This window comes from Malaclemys terrapin, chromosome 3 (assembly GCF_027887155.1).
Source record: "Malaclemys terrapin pileata isolate rMalTer1 chromosome 3, rMalTer1.hap1, whole genome shotgun sequence".
Lineage (NCBI taxonomy): Eukaryota > Metazoa > Chordata > Testudines > Emydidae > Malaclemys > Malaclemys terrapin.
In genome coordinates, this window is record NC_071507.1 from 201379757 (window position 1) to 201407141 (window position 27385).

The window sequence follows — 27385 nt, forward strand, 5'->3', positions numbered from 1 at the left end:
GAACACATTTCTGAAATGAACTCTGGAAACTTCAAGCTCTTCAGGGAAAGCAGATCTTGAATTGCCATTAGACATAACTCTCTATTGAATAGCTCAATGGAACACAGGGAGATCAACTGACCTACTCCCAAGGGAATGTACCAAACCTTCCAGAAGGAACAATCTACATGGATCCTTCCTCTGCTAGATCTGAGCTACTGTTACATACCCAAAACACTCTTCTGCTGCACACCCATCCCCGTCTTCTCCACCTCTCGCCTATTTCCATTTATCTACTCTCGACTAACCAATCCACCATGGAATTTAATTGCTGCTCTGCAAAAATGCTGAGTTATACAATTTATTCTACTCCAGGTATAAAGCCAATTGCAACCTCCATCACCACAACTGCTACTATCAGCCACATACTTAATGAGCCATGGCGCATGAACAAACTTCCTTCTTGTTCAGACAAGGCTGATGTGAACCTCTCGTGGTTGGTACTGAAGTACCTCGTGCAGGCAGCATTCATTGGCACCGCCTCTGCTCTACTTGTTCTAACCTGAATATATGGCTTCCATCTCCAAGGCTGGCAATATGGCATCATTCATCAGCACTAACATTACTTTATTTTTTTTTAAAGGGCTTGTCTATACTTACCGCGCTGGTTCGGCGGCAGGAAATCGAACTTCTGGGTTCGATTTATCGCGTCTAGTCTGGACGCGATAAATCAAACTCAGAAGTGCTCCCCGTCGACTCCGGTAATCCTGCTCGCCGCGAGGAGTACGAGGAGTCGACGGGGGAGCCTGCCTGCCGCGTCTGGACGGCGGTAAGTTCGAACTAAGGTATGTCGACTTCAGCTACGTTATTCACGTAGCTGAAGTTGCGTACCTTAGTTCGATTTGGGGGTTTAGTGTAGACCAAGCCAAAGAGAAGACAGAAAAATCAAAAACTTCTATATTGCTCCTAAATTAAGAAATACACCTTCTTCCTCTACCTCTTGGGGAGGAAGATGACTGGCTGGAGTGTAACCACAGGAAGGAAATATGCCCACCTCTGTATCTAGGTTTAGGAGCTTGTGTGACAAATACATTCACAGGGCTCTCAAAGAAAAGATTACATCCCAAATCTGCGATCTGTTGGCAAACACGGGCATTCGAGGATTTTCCTTTGCAGCTGAACAAGGAGAGTAAACCTATTTGGTGTGTGCTTTAAGGTCCATTTGGAAAGTCGCCCAGCATGCAAGTTCTGCTTGAAGAAGAGCAGATGGAAAATTCATTCTGAAGTGACTTGCATGCTATGGCCTCAGGGATCATCACCATGGATTTGAGCCATCTCAGGAGCTAGTAAGTACAGAGTAAATTCTCCCAGGCTAAGATCAACACTGCTACCTGTGCGACAGACAAAAGCCTAGTAAGCTGTAACTTCAGGGGACGAGGTGCAGCCATATTTTTTTCCCCTCTATCATGACCCAGTTTTCAACCAAAGCAGGAGGCATTTAATAAATTCAACTCTCACAGCTAAGTCATACCTGCCCTGCCCACCCTTTCCCAATATATACATTCAGAAGGGTCCCTCCACGCAGAGATCTCATCCTTCCCACACTGAATAGTGAGCAGCTGGTAGCAAGCCACCGCTTCTCCCTTATGATGCTACAAAAGGTTTTCCTGTAAATTTGGGATCCACGCAGGAGGAAGGGACAGGGACTGCATGTGTGGGTAGCTCCAACACTGGGCGGGGCTGGAGAGACCATATCATTCCTTCCACTGCGTGGGAGTCTTCACTAAAGGTACCACAACCTGCAGATCCCTGGGGACACTGTGGCCAGGGGATGTCCCAGGTACCATGCATTGCTAGGAAGTCACTGGTGGGAGTGATGAAAGAGGGGCAGGGTGCAACATGGTCTCTCTGTGCAGATTACATGGGTTTTACTATGGAAGGGGGGAAATCTGGCCCTGGGATTGGGCAGAGAAGTACTTGGTGTCTACAAAAGTGGGAATCAAGAGTCTCTAGAAGAAGTAATTTCAGAGACCCTCTCTTCCCCCAGTTTTCAGTGGTGAAGCGCTACCTCATAAGTTTTTCCAGGCCCTTTCCCTCATCAAGGTAATATCTAATCATCTTACAAACATTAATTAAATTTTTCCTTATGACCACCTTTGAGCTGCAAGTGTCATTAGCACCATTTTACAGATAGGGAACCAAGGTACAGCAAACCTAAGTAACTTGCTCAAGGCCCCACAGAAAGTCTGACAAAGTTGGGAATTCAACCCATATCTAAGTGCCCTAACCACAAGACCATCCTTCCTTCAATGTGCATTTTCCAGTAGCTTGATTCCTGTGTGTCAGTTAATTTCCTATAGGGTTGGGCATTTGACTTATCAAATAATGTCAAATATTTTAAAGCATTAATAAATTAGAACAGTAACAACAGTAACAAAGAAGAGAGTGTCTTTATGGTCTCCAAAAGACTTGGCCTTAGCTAGAGACTTATGTGTAATTACAAAAAAATAACAACTTAGCGTTATTTTAACTCAACAAAATGTGAAACAATGAAATGAAGTGCTAAAAAACATGAAAGAATGGCACCATGATGCAATCAAAAAGTAGGTCGCTGCCTACCTCAGGGCATTGTTGCTGGAGTATTTGACAATATTTGACCGTGGTTAAATAACAGGCGGCCAACTGACATTATTTGACCAGAGAGACAAGGTGGGTGCAGTAATATCTTTTATTGGCTCGATTTCTGTTGGTGAGAGAGACAAGCTTTCGAGCTACACAGATCAGGGAAAGGTACTCAGAGTGTCATAGCTAAATACAAGGTGGAATGGATTATTTACCATAAGACGTTAACACATATTTCAAGGGACCACTCAAGGTGAAGTGGCCCATTTGACCAGTTTGACAAAGCTACTTTCCCACTCAGGTCTTTTCCATAGATTTCCCAATACACTGCTTCACATATACAGCTCTTTAGGATTTACAAGAATGCATTAAAACAATTGGGTTAATAAACCATTTTTTTTAACATTTATTTTTTCTTACAGCTGCAAGCCCAGAAACATTTTTGTGCACAAAGAAATAACAGCATAAAAGAAAATCCTTTTTTGCTCTGGAGAACTGAGGGTGGAAACAGCTTCTGGACACAAAATTACACTACATTGCTAATCTCAGAACAGGAAATCAAATGACAGAGCTTTAGAAGCAACCCTGGGCGAATCTGACAGTTGTATGATAGCCGACTTCATAATGACACTAAGTTTCACTTTAAAAACATGCTAGACAATTTCTAGTGCCTGGAAACTGACAGTGCTAAAGAGGGAAGTTCTCTGCTTTGCCATACAGCTGGTACAGCCCAGGCAGGAGTAGCACAGGAGATATTAATCTCTGGCCCAGATCCAGAACAACAGAAAACAAAGGGCAACGTCCAGTGGTGAAAATGAGAGAGAGAGAGAGAGAGAGAGATTTTTCACTAAATTCTTCATTTCTTGTTCTGATTTGGGCCAGTTGTGTGTTTCACTATAGCCCACCCCCATCACATGGATAGTATGGCCTATGCATTCTTGCATTCAGAGAAAATTCTGCCCCTTTGCTGAATTTGGTGCCAGTATCTTTGGCAGTGCACAAAAATTTGTTCTTCCTGCCCTTAGGTGGAATGGGTGGGAGGAGGAGATTTTAGCCTCAGCCCAGGTTAACAACAATTGGTTAAACCATCACCACCAACAGACCTCAATGCCCAGTTTGGAGGAACCAACTTTAGGGAAGAGGTTAGTTCAGCCCTTAGCCACCTTTACCATTCAGTCCATCGTCTCTCTGCTGAGACTGCTAACAAGGGTGTAGTTAGGCCAGGTGCTTTCTGTGAGATGAACCCTGCCCACGGGCAATGGGAGTGTGTCCAAACTCACTTCCCACAGGCCCTTTGTACCATGGTCTAGATCAGTCTGCTCATTCAGCTGTCCCTCATGCTCGCACTGCCTCAGGCACCATTTGAGGAGGAGAATCCAACCGTTCTGATCAGATACTCCTGATTCAACCTCCTACAAGCTCTGAGTTCAGCTGCCCACTGAGAGACCCACCAGAGGTGACCCTCAATTTAACTGCTCCCTTGTCCAATCCCACTTATACTAAATAAAAGCAAATATTCTTGGCATAGCACAGACATGCCCACAAGCCTGAAGTGAAAGTTGTTTAAAGAAATCTATTCTAACCTAGTGGGTCGCTATGAGAAGTATCCCTTCCTTCCCGAAGCACACTGCACATTTTAGTTATAGGGTGCTCCTGGAGAAGATCAAACATCTTACACAGGAAATAAACCAGTGCCTCCCAGCTTACTCGGAGCATTACTCCCGTTCTGCTCCAGAAGCCTGAGCCGATAACAACTGAAATAAATGGAAAGCCTCCCACTGACGTTACTGGTTTTGGACCCTAAGTCACAGTCTGTATATGCCTCCAGACATCTTAGCAGCTGCATTTCATATGGATGCTCCTGTAGCTTGCAGAAGATATAAAACTACTCAAGATGGTTAAGTCCAGAACAGACCGTGAAGCGTTACAAAGGGATCTCACAAAACTGGGTGACTGCGCAACAAAATGGCAGATGAAATTCAGTGTGGATAAATGCAAAGTAATGCACATTGGAAAACATAATCCCAACTACACACATAAAATGATGGGATCTAAATTAGCTGTTACCACTCGAGAAAGAGAAAAAGTTCCTAACTGTCAGGGTGGTTAAACACTAGAATAAATTGCCTAGGGAGGTTGTGGAATCTCCATCTCTGGAGATATTTAAGAGTAGGTTAGATAAATGTCTATCAGGGATGGTCTAGACAGTATTTGGTCCTGCCATGCGGGCAGGGGACTGGACTCGATGACCTCTCAAGGTCCCTTCCAGTCCTAGACTCTATGAATCTTGGAGACATTGTGGATAGTTCTCTGAAAATATCCACTCAATGTGCAGCAGCAGTCAAAAAAGCGAACAGAATGTTGGGCATCATTAAGAAAGGGACAGATTGAACAGAAAATATCATATTGCCTCTATATAAACTATGGGTGCCAATCCTCCAGGATCATCCTGAAGTCTCCAGGAATTAAAGATTAATCTTCAATTAAAGATTATGTCATGTGATGAAACCTCCAGGAATACATCCAACCAAAATTGGCTACCCTACTATAAATCAATGGTACGCCCACATCTGGAATACTGCATACAGATCTGCTCGCCTCATCTCAAAAAAGATACATTGGAATTGGAAAAGTACCAAAAAGGGCAACAAAAATGATTAGGGCTATGGAACAGCTTCCGTTTGAGGAGAGATTAATAAGACTGGGACTTTTCAGCTTGGAAAAGAGACGACTAAGGAAGGATATGACAGAGGTCTATAAAATCATGACTGGTGTGGAGAAAGCAAACAAGGAAGTGTTATTTGCTCCTTCTCATTACACAAGAACTAGGGGTCACCCAATGAAATTAATAGGCAGCAGGTTTAAAATGAACAAAAGGAAGTATTTCTCCACATAACGCACAGTGAACCTTTAGAACTCTTTGCCAGACGATGTTGTGAAGGTCAAGACTATAACAGGGTTCAAAAAACAACCAGATAAGTTAATGGAGGGTAGGTCCATCAATGGCTATTACCCAGGATGGGCAGGGATCCAAAACTGTGTTCTGAAGTGTCCCTAGCCTCTGTTTGCCAGAAGCTGGGAATGGGTGACAGGGGATGGATCACTCGATAACTGCCCTGTTCTGTTTATTCTCTCTGAAGCATCTGGCTCCGACCACTCTCTGAAGACAGGATACTGGGCTAGATGGACCTTTGATCTGGCCCACTATGGCCGTTCTTATGTTCTGACAGTAAAACGGGATTACTTAGCCATTGCAAACCATGGGCAATTTTGGCTGTCAAGTACTTTTTAGGATTAAAATATGTGGTCTAAAAAAGGGGGGGAGCATTAAGAAACAATTCAACCAGTGGCACTGCGGCATGGAGACTGCTTCATGGCATCACAAAGCAGATGTGCTGTACTCAAAATGTCTTTGTCTATTAAAACTGTATCAGTTTCACAGATTAGTAAACTCCCCGTGGCATAAATAGAATTTATAATGAGCATCTGCAAGATACAAGAGCATTCATATGAAATGCAGCTGCTAAGATGATCTTCCTTGTCCATCCTTCAGCCACATCAACACACCTCCACTCCTCAGACCCTGCTATCTGAATCCCACCACAGATTCCTCCCATTTCAGTACATCAATGTGAAGATTTTGTCCTTCCCGTTGTTGACGTCACTAGGCATCACCCTAGGTAACTCGGGAGGGTAGAAGGCCACTAAGTGTCAATGAAGCCTTCCTGCACTAGGCCTAAGTGAACCAAACTCTATCCTTCCATGTTTAAACTTTAATCAACCTCAAAAGCCAGGTGCAATTGGAATATGTAAGCAACCGGTTATCTGTGTGCAACCCCCTGCTCAAGCGGTAATAATGAGGCCTGCATGTTTCTGGCTGAAGGGAGAAAGGACAAGATAACGGTTTAAAGAAGTTACTAACAAGCTAGGCTTATAGATGCCAAGAATGACTTAACTGCTTAAATGTAATCGTTATTTGCTTAGTAATTGTTACCAGGGAAGGGAGGGGTAAAAGGGGAGGAAGGGAGGGGAAGGGGGGGGGTGAGGCTTAACTGCAAAATGTATAAAAGAAGAAAAACTGTTTCTGTTAGTGTGCTTGATCTGAGACGTGCCTGTCTCCTAGCACTGCTTTGGGATCCCAAATAAACTTTGTTTGCTTCTCCACCTGGTGTGTTTATTGGCGCGAAGCACACCGGGCAACGAACCCCGCTGTTGCCGTCCTCGGGCACTCTGTGCTGGCAACACCGTCACAAATCTGCCCCCTCCCCACCTGTCTGCTCTTGATTTTTACTGCATCACTCCTGCCTCCTCTGCTCTGTCAATGACGCCAGCTTCTCTAGTGCTGCCCCATTTATGCACAGGATGTCCTCCAAGGACTGATCCATACGGCTATCACGCTCACCTCAAGACCCATCTCTGCTTATAATAGTTCAGCCAGTTGCTGATGGCTTGAGGAGTACATGGGGTGGCTGGTAGTTGCTTTATCTACTTATAATTATTTTACAACTTTGTAAATGTCACTTGTCTTCTCAGATGGTAAGTATCTCATGTCAGGGACCATGTCTTTGGATGTACACATGCAGCACCTAACACAATGTGGCCACAATCCCGGCTGGTGCCTCTGAGCCCTACCACAACACAAATACACAGCAATCTCACTCAAGCCCTGAACCAGCTCACCTCTGCTTCTAAATAACTGCTGCTTTACCTGCTCACACTGCAAAGTGCTCCAGGTAAACAGAAAAAAATAAGTGGAAAATTTCTCTTGCCAAATCCTTTAATATCTCAGAGCATCGGAAATTCCTGGGGAAAGAATGCAGGGTGACTGGGTGGCTGATTGCCTCACGATGCCATCTAACCGAGCTTTTAGCCTCAATGTTACCGTGCAGGCCGTTCTATAAATGTTTTGATTGACACTATTTCTTGAGTAAATAAAAAACCCTCACAAGAAACGTGCAAACCTTGTGGTCTGTTCCGAAAGAATTTCTCTTTGATTATCCCATTTTAGTGTTTGTCCTGTCACCTGGCTGGGGTGTAACTTTCACCAAGATTGGGAGACCCTGAATCAGGAAGCCTTGCAACCCTCCTTCCACTCGCCACGGAGTGGAGAATTTTGGAGGGTAGGTCCATGAACATCTATTAAGCCAAGATGATCAGAGATGCAAACTCATGCTCTGGATGTCCCTAAACCTCTGACTGCCAGAAGCTGGGATTGGACGACAGGGGATGGATTACCTGATAATTGTCCTGTTCGGTTCATTGCCTCTGAAGCATCTGGCTCCAGTCACTGTCAGAAGACAGGATACTGGGCTAAATTGACCATTAGTCTGACTCAGTATGGCCGTTCTTATGAGAATTAAGCTCTATATCTCTTAGATTATGCAATCTTTACTCATTACAAGTGAATCATTTAGACTGTTTTTAACTTATAATAATTTATTTATAATGCTGGTAGACCTGTAGATCTCAAAGTGATTTACAAAGGACGTCAGTATCGTTTCCCCCATTTTACAGATGGGGAGATGAGGCACAGGATGAAATGACTTCTTAAGGTCACCCAGCAGGCCACTGGCAGAACCAGAAATAGACCCCATGCCTCCCAAGCCCCAGTCCAGTGCTCTATCCACTAGGCCACCCTGCCTGCCTACACCTTTTAGAGCAGGGATTGTCTTCCACTGGTGTTTGTACAGTTACCAGCAGAATAGGGCCTCAGTTCTGACTGGAGCCTTTCAGTGTTGCCTTAGGGAAAACAATGAATAATCCTCCTTCCTCAACAGACAGACCCTCCAGTGGCATAATCCACCGCACAGCACTTAGTGACTCACCATTGCCACTTCCTGCAGCACCCAGGTGTTCCTTTGAAGTCTCCCACTCAAATGCTGAGTCATCCTGACCCTGGTTTACTTTGCACTTCCCAAGAAGATAAAAGCACAAGGTGATTAGGGCTATCGACAGTTGGTGCATTTCAGTTACTATGCGTCACTTATGCTTCAAATCCTACAGATCAGTCTCAGCACAATTATCCCTGGCATGTTTTTATTTCTGGTAGTCGCGAACACGTAACAATCAGCGTGCAAGTATCAAGTAATGGAACCTGCACAATCCCAGTGTCACAGCTATTTATTAACATTGTAACGAACCAGCCAGAATGTAGGTGAACTGCTGCTGTCAAATGCATAGACTCCAAATTGCTTGAGTGCATGTCTGAAGCCCTGTACTGCTGACAACAAAATGAGCCTTTTCCATAACTCAGGTGGTAGATGCCTGTGATCATGGACTAGAAGGATACAAGTTATATGCCCAGTGGCACCATGAAGTTCCAAGTGGCCATACCATACACAATGACAGCCATGAAGTCGCTAAGTTGCAACAGATTTGCTATAAAGTCATTAAGATAAACAAAAAATCACAGTCCTGTTTGACATTTGTATTGAGAATCTTACAAGAGAATACAGGAACTACCAGACTGAATCAAACTAACACTCCATCTATTATTATTATTATACATGATTTGTATTATCATAGTATCCAGGGACCCTAGTCCTGGACCAGGACCCCACTGTGCCAGGTACTGTACAAACAAAACAAAAAGACAGGCCCTGGCCCAAAGAGCCAAGTATCCTGTGTCACTGATTGTGATCAGTACCAGCTACTTTTGCTGCGAAAAACCTTTCAGAGGACAATTATGGAGTAACTTGCTGAGAAAAAGTTTCTTTCTGACCCCAAGCACTTAGTAGTTGGCTTATAACTTGAAGCATGAGGGTTTCTTTCTTTTACATTTTTTTAATGTATCTGATGCAACTGTGGACATTGTTATCCATAAAAATGTCTAAACTTTTTTCAGTTCTGATAAGCACCTTTCCGCAGTAACTTCTTGTGGCAGTGAGTTCCACAATTAATCTTTTGTACTAAGCACAAGTCATTTCCTTATGTCAGTTTCAAATTTGTTGCCTCTGTGACCCAAAGACCGCTTGATGCCAATTGGCAGAGGGCACAGAGATACAGAGCTCCCCTGGGTTTAACCAACAGAATGTCATGTAAGGTCTCTTATGAACATCTGCCCCCCCATTGGTGGTCATAATTACTGTGAGATATATATATGGAAAATATGTGAGGAACTATGTATATATGCTGAAAATTATATTATCTAGGCCTTGCAGTTAAAGGTAGGTCACTTAAAGGTATTATGCATCTTACAAAAGAAGACAATTAGTATACGGCTAATAATGAAGAGCTGGTGGAGACGTCAGAAGCAAATTAACAGGAAGAGGTAAACAGCAGGAGGAGGTGGGAATCCTGTTTAGAGGTGAAGATCAAAGGTCTGGTCTGGCATATCTGGGCGTGTAGAGGGATGCTCTGGCCTGCTTCAATCTGTGAAGACAAGCTTCCAGCAGGTTTGATCTTACAAAAAGGGGCTCTTAGCCCTCTTGGTTGAAAATGCTGGGGAAAGGACTTCGGGAATATCTTGTGAATTAAGTTTAGGCTCTAGAAAGTATGTTACGATTTTGTTTTCTATGTAACTATTTGTTTCCAATATTCTTACTATCAGCTGAATCTCTGTTCTTCGATAATAAACATATTCTTGTTGTCACTATAATGTATCTAAGAGCTGTGTATTATGAGGCATGGTGATCACGAGTTACAATAATAAGCTGGCGGTTACTATTCCTTGGGGAGTAGTGATTCTGTAACTTTTCTGCAGAACAGGGGCTGGGTGCCCCAGAGGGATGGCTCAGGACTTGTGCCGGTCGCTGGCCTGTATAGAGAGAGCGAGGCCTGCACAGGCCTGGAGGGCAATTCTTGTGCTGCCAGATCATAGAATCATAGAATATTAGGGTTGGAAGAGACCTCAGGTGGTCATCTAGTCCAGATGCTGGTGGAGTCAGGGAGCTGCTCCTCAGCAGGCACAGAGAAGACATTCTCACTCTAAGAGCAGGTGGTAGTGAAGTGCCTCACAATCCCGTGTACCCCTGAGAAGCATCAGTCTCCTAATTTCATTGCATGCTCCCTTATTCTAAATACTGTTGCGTTTATACCGCAACTAGCACAGTAGGGCTGGGTCTAGTCAAGGCACTACAAATACAAATGAACAATAACAAATGAGGATGCTCCCAATTTACCTTCGCTAAACTGTTTACTATCTTAAATACATTTGTCATCCCACCTCTCGTTCATCTCCTCTCCGAATGACACAGCATTCATCTTTTCAATCTCTCCTAATACAGACATCCACAAAGGGTCCAAACGTGAAGACGCTAATGCCATGAGACAACCCCCAGCCTCCGCCTGCCCTGCTGTCCCCCAGCTCTTGTTCTATATCCTGGTTCTCCTATACACTTTTTCAGTGTTTTTTTCTGCGGAGAGGCGCCTCCTTGTCTTTCTTCCAAGGTCCTTTGCAACATTTATGTTCTATTTCCATTCCAGTCATTGTCTGAGTTGTGCTGGGTTTGGTTTTGTTTTTTTTTTTTGCTCCCAATGTGTCACTCTACATTACTCAATATCAGATTTATTTAAACTTGTCAATGCTGTTGCTTAGCAGATCTGAATATGCTTTAGAATTGAAGCTCACTGTCAGAACCACACATCCCTTTTCCCATCCCTCCCCAGCAAGTTTGTATCATCAGCAAGTTTACTGAAGAAAAACCAACAACCCCTCCCTTTCTGACAGTCGGTCTACCTGGAAAATGCTCACTAGAGGTTTCAAAGAATCACCTAGGTGCAAGGCGAGCAGGAAAGCTGCCAAAAGCCCACCTAATTTTGCTATTCGGTATGGAAGCAATCTTGGAGAGGATTAGTCTTCCATTTTCTACCCTGTACCTCAGAGCTTAAATAAGAGTCCATCAAGTAAAATCACCACCAAGGGCTTTGTAAGAGCCCTAATACAGAGCGAATATCAGCCGGCTCGGAGCAGCAAGCTAATTTTATATAATGGCCTTCAAACTAGACACAAAAGACGCTACCATTCTGAAACAAACAGCCAGGTGACAGGATGTTCTAGCCTTTGAAATCAGACTTGTGCTGGGGGAGGAGTGAAGGGACTGGAGAGAGACAACGTGCTAACTAAAATCACATGTGCAATGTTTGCTGGTTGGGCTTTTAAGATCGGAGCCAGCTGTAGGGTATCCTGCGTGGCAGGTCTCCTGCTGCTCCCCTTGACATTCAGCTAGAAATTATTTGTATTACGGTACTGCCTAGTGGCTTCAGCTGAGATCAGTGAGACACCGTACACAAGAATCCTTCTCCCAGGGATCTTACCATCTAAATAGATAAAACAGGAAGTGAGAGAGTTTGCTGAGCCATGGAATCCAAGGTCACACAAGGAGTCTGTGGCAGAACCAGGAGCAGAACCAAGATCTCCTGAGTTTCAGACCAGTGCCTTAATCACAAGGCCAGCCTTCATCTCGATGGGCTTGTCTTCCAGCAGTCAGCTCAAAGTATAATGCACTTATTGCCCCTAACCCAGCGCTCATCCACACACAATCTCTACCTCGTTTTAAGAGGTGCTTCAAAACTGACCCATCAGGGGGTATGGGTTGAAGCTGCAGTGTTGCTGACGCTCAAGGTAGTGATGCATGCGGACACAGCTACAGGCTACGGCTCCAGTTAGCACAACTCACCAGCTGCTAACCCAATCACTCTGTATTGCCTGAGGGTTTTTTCACAGGATATGTCTACACTGAAACTGAAGGCGTGACTGCAGCACAGACAGACAATTGCCCTAGCTTTAATCTAGCTAGCACAGTTAAAAACAGCAGTGAAGACAGCATCACAGGCTTCATTGTGGGCTAGCAAAGTGAGTACATACCCAGGCTCCTGCGGGGACTTATGCAGCTTGTGCTGACACCCATAACACAGCCTCTTTACTGCTGTTGTTAGCCATACTAGCTAGATTAAAGCCACAGCAGGTATGCCAGCCCGGGCAGCAATCATACCTTCGATTGCAATGCAGAGATACCCTCTTTGTGGCCACTGTCACTTGAGCTAGGCTCACTCAAGAGGAGCAACTCAAAAGGAGTAACTCAAGTTAACTGTAGCAGTGAAAACAAACCCTACGATCTGCACATCAAAACGTGTGTGTGTGAGAGAGAGAAACTATCCAAGCGCTGATAAAAATCAATAGATCCTGTCATATAATTGCGGGCCAGTAACATGGCACAAGCTTTTTTGGCTTTCCAAAAATAATGAGAACTCTATATCAGTGGCTCTCAAACTTTCCAGACCACTGTACCCCTTTCAGGAGTCTGATTTGTCTTGTATACCCCACTACTTGCTTACAAAATCAGATATAAAAATACAAAAAAAGTGTCACAGTATGCTATTACTGAAAAATTGCTAACGTTCTCATTTTTACCATACAATTATAAAATAAATTGACTAGAATATAAATATTGTACTTGCATTTCAGTGTATAGTATATAGAGCAGTATAAATAAATCATTGTCTGTATGCAATTTTAGTGTTACTCCTGGTGGAATTCTGAGCTACTGCGCACACGCAGAATTACTGAGCCCCGCATATTTTAAATTTTTTGTGCAGGAAAAAAACTTCTGACGAAATGTTGCTGCAGTTCCACCTTTTGCCCACCAGAGGGTAGTCTGACGCAAGAACAGCAGCAGCTCCCAGCAGAAAATAACTTCTGTAGTTCTGACTTTGCCCACCAGAGAGCGCTGTGGTGCTAGAACAAAGCAGCAGCTCCCCACCAGCGGGGGAAGAGAGAGAGAGAGAGAGAGAGCCTGCAGTGCCTTCTTCACCACAGGCCAGGGCAGGAGACAGAGGCTATGGGGAGACAGATAGTGTGGGGTGCTGGGGGGGGGGGGGGATCAGATAGGGTCTCATAAGGGCTAGTGGGGGAGGACAGACTGGGGCAGGGGCTGAATGGGAGTGGAGGCACAGGATCACATGGGGGAGGGAGGTGCAGAGACACATTGGGACAGGGGGAGGAGATCCAGGGGGAGGGGGACAAGAGGTGGCAGCACAGAGACACATGGGGACAGGGACACATAGGGACAAGGAAGTGGCTGGGTGGGGGCACAGAGACACATGGGGATGGAGGAGGAGGTGCAAGGACACAAAGATGTGGGGAGTGGGTGCCTGAGTGGGGGGGGAAGGGACACATGGACAGGGGGTGCAAGGACACATGGGGGTGCAGGAACACATGGGGACAGGGGCAGACGTGCCTGACTGAATGGGAGAGGCTAGGGGTCAGCCAGAGTCTGCATGGGGGAAGCTCACTAACAATCCCTCCCCGCTCCCCCCACCCCAAAAAAACCCACACCTGTTCCATACTTTTCCCAGCCATACTCAACAACCCTCCAAGTTCACATCCAGGCTCCTTCCCAGCAATTTACTTCCCTCTACCCCTGACTCCCCCGAGCCTTTGCACTGCTTCTGAGGGGTGCGGGAAATGCAGTTCTGTACTTTAGTTTAAATGAATTATTACTCAGCATTCTGTATTAATATGCCTAGTAAGGAATCTATTTGTCAAAAAACATTTCCTGAATCTTTTTTGTCATCTGTATTGTTACAGACATACTTGCTGACAGGTATTTTGATATAAATGATCAAAAATAATTGAAACTGGTGTGATTATATTATGTTATTTTGACAAATAAAATATGCAGAATTTTAAAATATTGTGTGCAGGATTTTTAATTTTTTGTTGCAGAATTCCCCCAGGAATATCGTTTGTACTGACTTTGCTAGTGCTTTTTATGTAGTCTGTTGTAAAATTAGGCAAATATTTAGATGAGTTGATGTACCCACTGGAAGACCTCTGCATACACCCAGGGGCTGAGAACCACTGCTCTATATGGTGCTCAATGTCCAATTACTTCTGAAGGCCTAAAAATAACCCTTCCCGCTTGAAGCAATGAAGAGAGCTGAGAAAAGTGAAAAATAAAACATCACTCGACACTTTGAAGACTAAATTAGATAAAACACTTTAAAAATGTAACATGGGCAACAATCCTGCCTTGGACCCAGCACAGCAGGGTGGATGGGACCTAACAAATCTGCACCAGTTATGATCAAGTTTATTTCCACCGTGTGTGATTCAAAATATAAAGCAGAAAAGTTTTAACGAATACGAAAAATAAAATAAAACTTAGCATTTATATCGGATCCCACCTTCAAAGTGCTTTATAAGTGTAACTAATCAGTCCTCACTAAAAGGAATGGAGGTAAGCACTAACTCAATTTTACAGAGGGGGAAACTGAGGCACGGGGTAAAGTGACTTACCCAAGGACACTGAAGAAGTCAGCGACAGCTCTTGGATTAGAACTCTGGCATTCTTGGCACGCAGTCCTGTGTTCATTCCACTAGACCTACCTATTTACTATTCATAGAACCAACTAAAACAATTTTTTCACACTTGCAAGGCAATAAGTTTGATATGGAAGAGCGTAATGGCTACTAATAAAGAGCTATGATCCACCCAGAAGATGCAAAATTGGCAAATGTGAGAGACTATTCAGACCTAATAGGAAAATGCAGCTTTTCAAAATTCAAATGTATGTGTTTAGCAATGAGATACCTGGCACTAATATCTTCATTTAAACTTTTAACAGCCGCAGGTGCCTCTGAGTAATTGTACTGGCACTCTTAGCAAAGGCACGAAAGCCAATAGCCTACAGACAGCCAAGAACTCAAGATGAAGACAAGGTTATCAGCAGCACATCTCTGGGATTACCAATGACAACCTCTTCACTCTTGAGAATATTTTTACCTTTTAGGTAAAAATAAAGGAAGGAGGCTGCCAAGGCAATTTGAAAGACTGAACATGCCTGACCCAACAACTTGGATATTATTTATGCTGACAGCAAGATCCTTGGACTGTAGAATCCCAAAGGAAGAGATGGAAGATCTGCCTCTAAGATTATTGGAAACTAGACTAGGAAAAGCATTAGAGATAATACATTAGTTAACAATTATACACATAGCCACCTGGAGAAGGGATGGACTAGACCAATACTGACTCTCTTTTCCATCTCTTACTTCAAGGATTCTATAGTAGGATAAAGTAATACTAATAATCTGCACTTACCTATAATTTTTCATGGAGGACTGCAAAGAGATTTACAGGTAGTAAGTTTACCTTATTACACTGCTGAGATACATACATAAGTGTTATTAAAGAGTTCTATTACCAGGTTACGCCCCAGGTGAAGCAGTGGAGAAACCGGAAAATAAAACATGAGTTCTCATTCCCATTCCCCTGCTCTAACCACTGGACTACAGCCCCTCACATGGTACAGCTGTCTGTGAACCATCTTCCTTTACTATGGTTCAAGAAAGGGTTAGATGCTCTCTTTCAATGGATGAATATATTGTAGAATTTGTACTTCTTTAACTTGCTAACCCTACCCCCCGAACACCTCCCCCACTCAGTTATTAGGTCACAAGACAACCAGGGAATTCAGCTATTATGCGTTCCAGTAACAATGGAAGTATTGAGCTTATACAAATTCAAAAGCTTCTCTCAGCTTCATTTTCTTGTAAATTTACTGTAACTTTTGTCTTCCCAAAATCAATACGAGACAAAAATCTATAGCTCCTAATACACACACTGGAGAAGAGTTCAAAGCAGAGGGTGAGGTTTTCTTACTTGGTCTAGTCTTGTAATTGGCAAGACAGTCTCTCTCTCTTCCTGTTTTTGCAAGGGGCTCACAATCTAAAAGACATGCACAAATAAGAGTTGAGAGGTCCTTAGACTAAAGTGGGCTAGTATTTGTGGCCCTTGTGGAAGATGATTCTTTAAATGGGATTTTAACCTGGAAAAGCTGGAGATTGAAGCTCTGAGATGGGGAAGAGATGCATAGGGGCATGGAGCTGAAAAACGGGACTAATACTTCCCTATCTCATTCAGATGGTCAGCCTTAACCAGCAAGAACTGGATTTATATAGAGCCTCCCATCCAAGGCACTCAAAAGGGCTTTCAAGATCACTTGAGTCTCACCCTGATTTACAGGAGGGTGCAGAAGACAATGTGTTTGGTGGCTTTGCTCCTTTCACCAGCCATAGAATCATAGTAGATTAGGGTTGGAAGAGACCTCAGGAGGTCATCTAGTCCAACCCCCTGCTCAAAGCAGGACCAACCCCAACTAAATCAAATCATATACACCACTAATTTTATACAGTTAGTGGTCTCAGCTCCAGGCAGATAGATCCATGACTGAGTGTCCTCGATACTAAATTTAGCTCCTCATACATAGATACTTGTGTCATTTTATCCATTGCAAGTCTAAGCCACATACTTAGGTGTTTTGGTCCATTTTGCTGGCCTCTCCCAGCTTCTCAGCTAGTTGCCTTACTCCTCCACACAAGGGAGCTGAGCATGTTTCTTGTGCCTGTTCCTGCCTGGCTGGAAGGGGGACAAGGAGGTGCTTGGCAAATTTGGAGCAGTAGGGGTGACAGGAGCCTGCCAAACCAGGCCTTTCTCAGGGAAAAGCAGGGCAGAAGAAGACATAGTTCAGAAGGGAGCAAATTAAAGCTTGTAGGTTGGAACGGGCTGCCACCTGGAGCTCCATTCCTGCATGGCCCTGGAACTGGACAGCCAGGTACAACATGGCGCTCCTAGGCCCACTAGTGCAGCACAACCCCCCCACAATTTGGGAGCCTGCATCTAGCCCCATGCAAGAGCATCTCAGTCCCTTTTGCATGCTGCTTGCTTCCCCAGCAGGCCCTGCAGAATAAGAGGGCTCCTCCCTCTGTGCATGCCTCCAGTAGTCTCGTAGGAGTGATGTCCCGCTGCCGCAATGCAAACACTAATGGCTCTACTTTGTGGTGCGTTTTTGGATTAGCTCCACAAAACCAAAGGTTATCAAATAGTTTAGTAATTAACACTGCTATATAATACCTGTTCTAATGCATAATTAGGTACAGTAACTCCTCACTTAAGGTCATCCCGGTTAACGTTGTTTTGTTGTTACGTTGCTGATTAATTGGAGAACATGCTCATTTAAAATTGCACAATGCTCCCTTATAACATTGTTTGGCAACGGCCTGCTTTGTCCACCGCTTGCAGGAAGAGCAGCCCACTGGAGCAAGTGGTGGGTGCTTGGAACCAGGGTGGACTGGCAGCGCCCCTATCAGCTCCCCTAAGTTCCCTGTGCTGCAGCCGCCCAGCAGCCTATCAATTGCGGGGCAGTTCAGCTCTCTCTCCCCACCACTGCCTTGGAGCTGCTCCCGGGAGCCTCCTGCTTGCTTTGCAGGAGGGTGGAGGGGGAAGAGGGATGCTAATATCAGGGTGTCCCCCACCCCTGATGCTGTACCCCATCTCCACAGAGCGGGGGACACACGACAGGGCTCAGGACAGAGGGAGCTTTCTGGCAGCAGCTGCTGTCTCAACTTGCTGATCTACTTAAAAAGGCAGTGTACTTAGAGTGCGGTCAGCATACTTAAATAGGCAATGTGCGTCTCTCTCTCTGGGTATGTCTTCACTACCGTCCGGATCGGTGGGCAGCAATTGATCCAGTGGGGATCGATTTATCGCGTCTAGTCACGATAAATCAATCTCCAAGTGCTTTTCCGTCGACTCCTGTACTCCAGCTTGGCGAGATATGCAGGCAGAGTCGATGGGGGAGCGGCAGCAGTTGACTCACCGTGGTAGATCTAAGTACGTTGACCTCAGCTACGTTATTCACGTAGCTGAAGTTGCGTAACTTAGATCAATCCTCCTCCCCACAGTGTAGACGAGGCCTTTGTCTCTCTCTCTCTCTCTCTCTCTCACACACACACACACACACACACACACACACACACACACACACAGAGTGCATCTCTCTGCCATGCTGTCTCCCCTCACTCCATTTGTGCTGCCTTGTAGAGTGTGAGGCTACATTAACAACAATGTTTTAACCCTTGAGGGCTCAGCCGAGTGCTAGTTCATCATTTAGCAGTAAGGCATTCCCTGGGAAATATCCCACCCTCTTCCACCCTCTGACTCCACCACCTCAACCAAGCTTCACAATGATCATTGCTGTGTATAGTGTGTGTGTGTGTGTGTGTGTGTGTGTGTGTGTGGTCCTTTGATAAAAAATTTCCCTAGAACCTGACCCACCCCCCATTTACATTAATTCTTATGGGGATATTGAATTTGCTTAACATGTTTCGCTTAAAGTAGCATTTTTCAGGAACATAACTACAACGTTAAGCGAGGAGTTACTGTACAGCTCTGCTGAACAGACGGGATGATGAAGGCTTGCTGCATAACTTAGCTCTAATGTGCCCTACAGGTCACAGGGCCTTGTTAATTCACAGGCTGTCTCCTGCAGCAGCACCTGTTGGAGGGGTCACAGAGAACCTCAAAAGGCCCTGCTAGCTAGACACTAGTCACTGCAAAATGCTGCCTCTCTCCCTCCTACCCTTTCCCCATCCCTCAGAAAACTCCACTGGGCTGCCTGTTCATTTCAGGTTGCAGTTCCACACTACTCTCCTTGCTTTTAAAACCTTCCCAGGAACTCAGCCCATTCCACCTCATTGATCTCTCCTCTTCCCCTGCCATTGCCCTCCACCAGTGCAGCACTAGACTCCTCTGTCCCTCCACGCACCCTTGCCACTCCTGGTGCAAGAGCTTTCTTCTGTGCAGATGCTGACCCTGGCAGCAGCTCCACTCCCTCATCAGCTCATTAATCATTTCAAAGCTGAGCTCGAAAAAAATATCCTCTTCTCCGACTGTGACCTGGTCGCCACTAGCACAGACTGTGTTATCTCCCCCACTCTGGCTCAGTTTCAGAACTCCCCCTCCCCACATCTGAGCTGGTCCCTTCCTGTCTCCTCCTTCCTAGTCAATTTATTGCAAAGCTGTAAGAATCAGATTGTTCTAGCTTAGCAGCATAGAGCCTAAGCCACTTTAGGTAGGTCTCCATGGGGATAAAAGCCCCCAGGCACGGCCACGGCTGGCCCAGCTCAGCCGACTTGGACTCGCGGCACTAAAAATGGCTGTGTAGACATTTGGGTTCAGACTGGAGCCAGAACCTACACAGGGGGACGCAGAGCTCAGGCTCCAGCCTGAGGCCGAATATCTACACAGCAATTTTTCAGCCCTGGAGCCTGAGTCAGCTGACCAGGGTCAGCTACAAATTTGTTATCCCCATGTACACAAACCCATAGTCAGGCAACTCTACTTCATCCAGTAGAGGGCAATAACGCACATTATTTTACCAGTATCCTACTGCCCTATTCAGAAAGGGAACTAGCTCTATCTCCATTCCCAGGAGAACAGACCGCGCTGCCTGTATGCCTTGCCAATTCCATTCTGTTTAGGTTCTTATACCATGCCCATCACCATGGTATCGGAGCACCGGCCCCTGAAAAAACGCAGAAGCTGAGTGTGTGGAGACGTGGAGTTAGGCACGCAGAAAGCCTGAACAGTCCTGTTCTTTCTGCTCAACTCGTGTTTTTCATGCCCTCCTCACCATTTCAGTGAAGGGATTCACACCTCTTTTCCCCGTTTAACGCATCTGTAAAGTGATACTGTCAATTGTATGTTTCAGAAGAAGATTGATTAGCTGATAAGATCTCCTGAACAGTCTCACTAGTTGCTTATCCAGAGATGCTTGTGTCATAAGGAGCTGCATTTGAATATCAAGGCCATAAGCAGATAGATAGCCATATTGTGCATTTTCCCAGAGAAGCATCACATGTAATTTAACGGGGACACAACAGCACTGGGCAGTTCTCAGGCATGTGAACAGATCATACAGCTAAGGAATATGCACATTATATGGAAGATGCTACATTAAAACAATTAAATTGCTCAGTATTGTATTTCTCAACTTCTGCAATACAGATCGATGTAGCACTCATGACTGCACTGAAGCAAATCCAGAACACCAAGAAAAGCCCATGTTCCAAAAGCACAACTCCTCCCACTTGAGCTAAAGGAGAATCTCTATTAGCTGTTAGCCTACGCCACGCAGTTAAGCAATATTGATTTCATCCCATAGAGAGAGCATTGATGCACATATACGAGCTACCACACCACAATCCAGAGACTGAAAACGAACACAACTGTTAACTTTCCAAGCTTGACAGGACAACTGTACAAATCAAATAATGCTTTTGCATAGGCAATCCGATAGTTCCAACTGAGCAGCCGTTGGAACAATCACAGTGTTTCGGTACAAACATGGGCTGCTAATCAATAGCTCAATTATGAAGTCTAGTAAAGGTGGATTGTCAGGGAATCAAAATCAAAGACTTCTTCCTATATCATCTTGTCGTAGCTCCCAGAATCCTCTGCACCGCCAGAGCAGCTATGGAGCGGGTCTGCTACTGTCTCTGTCCCTTGAGCAAATCACAATGAGGTCAGAGCCGTGCCGCAGGATGTATCACCAACTTTTCTGACTGACGCGATAACCCAAACGCAGTTGTCGAGACAGGATTTTCACACATGCAGCTCTGCGGGTTGTTAAAGAGACAGACACCCAATACGGGTGAGCAAATTAAATGGCCAAGTATGTTCAGATCAAACCCTATAAAGCAGCAGGGCTCCTAGCAAAGAGGTAAAGGATGGTGCAACCGGCAGAGAAACTGGAACGAGGAGAAATGGCTGCTTGCGACATACACCAGAGCTTTGCACAGGTAGTGAGGAAACGGCCTGTGAACTGGCTACAAATAGCAAGAGCTGGGCGGTATCTTGCTTACGGTTGCCAACTTTGGTTGGTTGAATTCCTGGAGATTTCATCACATTACATACTCTTTCATTAAAGATTCCTCTTTGATTCCTGGAGACTCCAGGGCAATCCTGGGGGGTTGGCAACCCTAATCTTGCCCCTTCCATGTGCTCATAGATGAGCCCAGCAGGCCCTGTGCATTGTTAAAGGGCTACCACATCCTATCCCATCTCTGGCTACAATTAAATCGAGGAGAAGCAATATAGAAAGTACTGCAAGAGTAGCCGTATCTGGACACCTGCCTGGTGGTCTAGTGCCCCCTTGAGTCCAGGTTCTGAGTGTTGCTGGCATCGGGACACACTGGGGGCATCATGCTTGGTGGCAAGTGATAAGAAAGCCCTGTATGTGGCTCAAGTCAGCACTCCCCATCTAGTCCAGGAACAGAGGTGAATGGCTCCAGAGGAATTGGCTCCCTGGCCATAAGAAAAGGACAGACATCGTAGTGGAGAGATATGAAGAGAAACCCACATGTACTGGCAACACGAGCAGAATAGAAAGAAAGATTCAAACTACAGGGGGGAAAACTGCGATTTTGCATTTATGGGGAAGTGGTGACTCAGTGAAGCTCTAGGGCAGCGTTTCTCAACCTTTTTGATACCAGGCACCGGCTTGCAGCCTTCCTAAACTGTGTCAGGGAGATCTCAGGGACTGGCGCCAGGCCACAGACCGCTTGTTCAGTAACACAGCTCTAGGGCATTGCACATGCACACTCCCCCTTACCATTGACAGGAGGGAAAGTGGGCAGCACGGTGCTTGATAGATACAGTCTGCTAGCCAGATCAAGCCCAGGGAAACTAGTTTGCTTCTAGAGCGGGGTCGGCAACCTTTCAGAAGTGGTGTGCCGAGTCTTCATTTATTCACTCTAATTTAAGGTTTCGCGTGCCAGTAATACATTTTAATGTTTTTAGAAGGTCTCTTTCTATAAGTTTATAATATATAACTAAACTATTGTTGTATGTAAAGTAAAGAAGGTTTTAAAAATGTTTAAGAAGCTTCATTTAAAATTAAATTAAAATGCAGAGCCCCCGGACCGGTGGCCAGGACCCGGGCAGCGTGAGTGCCACTGAAAATCAGCTCGCGTGCCGCCATAGGTTGCCTATCCCTGTTCTAGAGAGAGGGAGGAGGGTCTATTCAGGAGCATAAAGAAAAGATTAGCAACTCCATAATGAAAGCTTTTCTCTCCCCCCCTCCCTCCAAATTGATCTTAAAACTAAAGCCAGGCATTGAGATTATAACCGCCTGCAGATCTAAACCTAGAGTCCCAATCCATTGCCCCCCCCCCCCCTTTTTTTATTTTTTTTTTTTTTTTGAGGGGTGAGTGTTTGAAGGAGACAAACAAACTTTTGAAGACCACAAGGTTCACTTCTGCAACTCAAACTGCCCAGCTGCCTAGCTGGGGCGAGACTCCCATAGCTCCCCATCACCACCTACCTACTTCATGCCTGGGTTTGGTGCCCCTGCATGTTTTGAAAGATCCATACAATGCATGTTAAACCTAACCTGTCCCGGGGGGAGGAAGTGTCCTTCCTCCTGAAAGCTCCCAAAGCAGAGTTAGCTTCTTCCATCCCTGAAGTGCAGCCACCTCTGACCTGAAAGATAGCTGCTGTTTAACAGGAGCCAGCAGCTACCACGTCCAGTTGGAGCTGAAGGAGGAATGTAGACAGAGCGCATGTAACTACTGGAAGTAGAATTTGGCTCAGACACTGCAGTTAATACACTCCATCCCAAAACACCACTACCTCTGTGCTATCATAATTGCCAAGGGATTTTTCACCAACTTCAAGTATCAAAGTCTTTTTCATATTCCATGCGAGAAGCAGCCCAGCACCTATAATGCCACACAAATTCAGAAAGAATAGCATGGTGCAGGAAACATTCCATCACTCCTACTCCTGCAAAGTAGTAGGTTACTCTGCCAATAACCCTATGGAAAGCAATGGGACTACTTGTACAGCAAGGTACTACTCAAGTATGAGCAAGGGTGGCAGAATCTGGGTCTATACAAACACCAGAACTACTACACACTGGTTTTATTTTACAGTCTCACATCCCAGTATAGAGCAGGCCTACCCAGCTTGGGAGAATTGACAGGATCACAGCACAAGGGAAGGCTGCAGGCCATTATCACAACAATACGGCATCAGTCTTCTAAGGCTTTTCACAATGCTGAGACACAGTCATGAAAGTTTTGCCACTGAAGTCAAATCAAAAGTAGATTTTGCAACCTTGGGCAAAGTTAATTATGTTGTGTTATATGCCAGAGATCGGTTTGTTTTGCTGGACCCTAAGTATACAGGATTTGCAGTGTGGGCATGTTTATGTTACCACGAATTTAACTTGTTTCCTAACTTTTGTGCATTTAAATTTGTAACCCTAATGTAAGAACAGCTGATTCAGTGTTTAAGGCACTGGGCTGGGACTCAGGAGATCTGGGTTCAATACTTGGCTCAATCACAGTCTCCCCATGTGTGACTTGTGCAAGTCATTAGATTTTTTCCCAGCTATAAAATAGAGATAATACTTCCTTCCTCCAGCCCTTTGTTTGGCTTGTCTTTTTAGATTATAAACTCTGAGTCAGGGACAATCTGTGTCTGTCTGTATGTACAGCACCTGGCACAATGGGGCCCTGATCTCAGCAAGGCTTCTAGACCTTACTATACTACTACTAATTATGATGTTAAATTAACTTACACTTTTGCATATTTAATATAAAAATATACAATGAACATGGAAGGGGGGTTATGCATGTCGCCAAAGGAGTGATTGAAAAGGCTAGAAATGTTACTTCCAAACTTTTAAGAGGTGATATTCTGAACTGAGTAAAAACAGGTTTCAGAGTAGCAGCCGTGTTAGCCTGTATCCACAAAGAGAAGAACAATTGTTTACAAAAGCAGTAACAGGCTCTTCTTTCAAGGGAGACATTACACGACAAAGCGGGAGCCGATTCATGACCAAACATCGAAGCAAACTGATGGATATATGATAGACCATTCTGATGGAGTGCTGGAAAGCTTTCCGGCAGCTTTTTAAAAAATCAGGATTGCTTATGTTTAACTGCTTAAGCAAAATTACCTGGAGCGATACTTCATACTCCTAAATACAGCTCTTTCTGATAAGAGCTTATGATTTTAGATAAAATGTACACCGCTCACTAGGCATTCTAAGCATCCTCACCTCCCAATTAAGTCACTACTTGTGGAGGAAACTCAGCAACATGCCAGATCAGGCCCTTATTTTTGTTCCATTATCTCATCTCTCCTTCTTTCCAAGTATTCCGTACTCCCTCTGGCACATTCTCCCTGGGGATAAACCCTCCCACCAGGTTAATTGCTCTCCAGATACTACCTGCTTATCCAAAGACTTGCAACTCAACTCTAAATGCAGTCACACAAAGGTTGAGGATTCAGCCAGTGGCATCTGGACTCCAAGTGAAATCTCCCAAGAGCAGTAAACAATCAGGAAAGAAAGAAATTAACCAGTGCACCTAGACTTTCTGGTCCCCCGAGAGCCATATAAAGTGTGCTAATGCACCTAATTATGATCTAAATTATGTATAAGAGCTTCTGCCAAGTACAGTCTGAAGTTTCTTTATTGTTAAGATGGAAGCTGCTTAAGAATGGTCCAATCATCAGATTACTAATTAGATTTGGAAAAAAACATTTCCCCACTTCAGTACTGATTTAAAGTGTAGGTTTGCTGGGTGTTTAGTGTTTGTTCGGTTTTCTGATGGAAAAGAAAGACACGTGGCTTTTGTCTGATGAACAGCCAGCCTGTAAAGTGGTGCAGGAGTGCACAAGTGTACGTGATCCATTACACGTTATTGTATTGTAATCTGAAGTCCCTGGATTTACTGTACTTTGACTTGTCAGAAAATTACTGCAATTTTAGCTGTTTTTTAAGATGTAATCAAACTTTTTTGGAGGAAAGACAGCACGTATGTCTTCACACACCTCTCCCCACATCCATCCATCCACCCACCCTCCCATTCACTGGATTTTTAATACCTGAAAATAAAGTATTTCCTTCCATATCAGATTTGCTCTTCTGTATTTTGCAAACACCGTATGAGGCTTCCCACTGCTGCAAGAGCTACCTGGGCTGGCACTCGCTCACTCACACCAATGACACTGGCTGTAGGCACAGATGATGTCACCTGGAAGAAGCAACCTAAGCTAGCTAATAACTGCATGTTGGGCAGTCAGGAAAACCATTCTTTGTCTGTTGGGTCACGTCAAAATAGGAGCTTTTAAAAAGATATACAATAAATACATTACTGAGAAATGTGCATCAGATGGGGAGAGATTTACAGACACACACGAATACATTGCAACAGTCCCTGGTTAAAATTCTTGATGAACCCAAGTTTGGTCATATCCTCCACTACTGACTTAGCCGCCACAGTGTCACCCAGCTCTGGATTTCACATGTCTGGAGCAAAGTTACTTTGCTGGGGATAACCAGATTTAAAGGGAGGGAACAGCTACATTTTGAAAAATCCTCTCTCTCTCCTGTCCGTCAGTCCTCAGCACTCATGCATCTTGCAACAACTATCAGAAATCAGGCTAGTTCATGATGGCTACATTGAGAAGACAAATGGGGAATAGCTGACACTTTATTTTTCCACCTATAACTTTTTACTTTGCAAAGGTATTAATCCAGGTACATAAACACAATAAGTATTTGATTCTAGAGCTCTCCCTCCACCCTTCACATGTTACTCATAATCTGGTATCATACGCTCTTCAGGGCAGGGACTTTTATAGACAAATATTTGTTCCAAAATTATATTTGAATATATAAAATATTAAGAATAAACGTAAGAATTTAGACAAACTTGCTAGACACGTGCCCTATGTGCCCAGTTGAGAAGCTTTCATGTTGGCCTCCTCACTCCCTGTTTGTTGTAGTTCTTAAGGCCTGAACCTGAAAACACTTCCTACCCAGCAGAGTGATTATCACCATGAGCAGGACTATCTCCGTCAGTGGAACTCCTCATGGGAGTAATTACTGCACTCAATAGCGTTTGCAGGATCAGACCCTTAGAGCGGATGACCTTTAGCGCACAGACTCTCCATCAGTTATCTGTGCCAGAACCAGGATCAGAACCCACAACTTCCAATTCCCAGTTCTGTACTCTATCCACGGCAGAATTGTATTGTGAGCACTTTGGGGTACATCGGGGGTTGGATCTCAGCCAGTGTCAGTTTAAAGAAGTGTTTTCTGTCTACTAGAACAAAATACAAGGTGCTTAAAAATTAAACCTTTGCCAAACAAGCAAGATTTCCACTTGAAGTTCTGTGAGGTGGGTCTCTCCTTAGCCAGAGACAAGATTTATTCCCTTTCACTTTACACAGCATGCTCTTTCCCTCTTTTGTGAGGAAGTATTTTCTTATTCATTTTTAACTCTGAGGAGAGATGGAAGACCACAATCTGGCCTCAAAGAAGTCACATCTTTGAATTCAAAGTCAGCATGGCTCTCACAAGAGCGGAACGCCAGGGCTACCCTGGAATAAAACAAAAAGCATTTACTCTTTCCCTTGAGTAAGGGGGAAAACAAGAAGAGGCAAAGATGGCGGTGGGCGTAGAAGTGAACTATTAGGTTCAAGGAAATGTTACTTGAAAGGAAGCCATTATGGCTATATTACCACGATCCCGTAAGCCACTCACAATCAGGCCTGGTTTGTTCAGGACGGATTTGCTCAAGAAAATTGCCAGCCCTGTTGATGAGTCAGTAGAAGACATTCCACTCCCTGAGAATGTATCAAACAGATGGCCCATGGATGGCATGCAGATGCACAATACTCCTGGAGATGCCATTTTTGGGATAAGTAAAAACAAGGCCCTGACCTGATTGCTTGTCATTAAAGATATCATAGCGATGTGCATAGAATCACATAGAGTTTAAGGCCACAAGGGAGCATTAGATCACCTAGTCTGACTTCCTGTCTATCACAGACCATTAATCTCACCCAAATTTTCACAAAAGCAGGGGCGTGAACCCCAGCGTACTGTCCAAATTCCAGCTTGAGTAGTTACATTGTATCTGACAAAAATTCCATTTGCAACTTTCACTGGTGGGGGGAAGGGGAAGGGAATTTACCCACCTGTT

At 44.6% G+C, this 27385-nt stretch overlaps 1 protein-coding gene across 5 annotated transcripts in view; it reads right to left on the reverse strand.

Annotated features, from left to right (window-relative positions):
* Positions 1–27385, reverse strand: part of EXTL3 (exostosin like glycosyltransferase 3) — a 230400-nt gene that overhangs the window by 77085 nt on the left and 125930 nt on the right. The window lies entirely within an intron of this gene.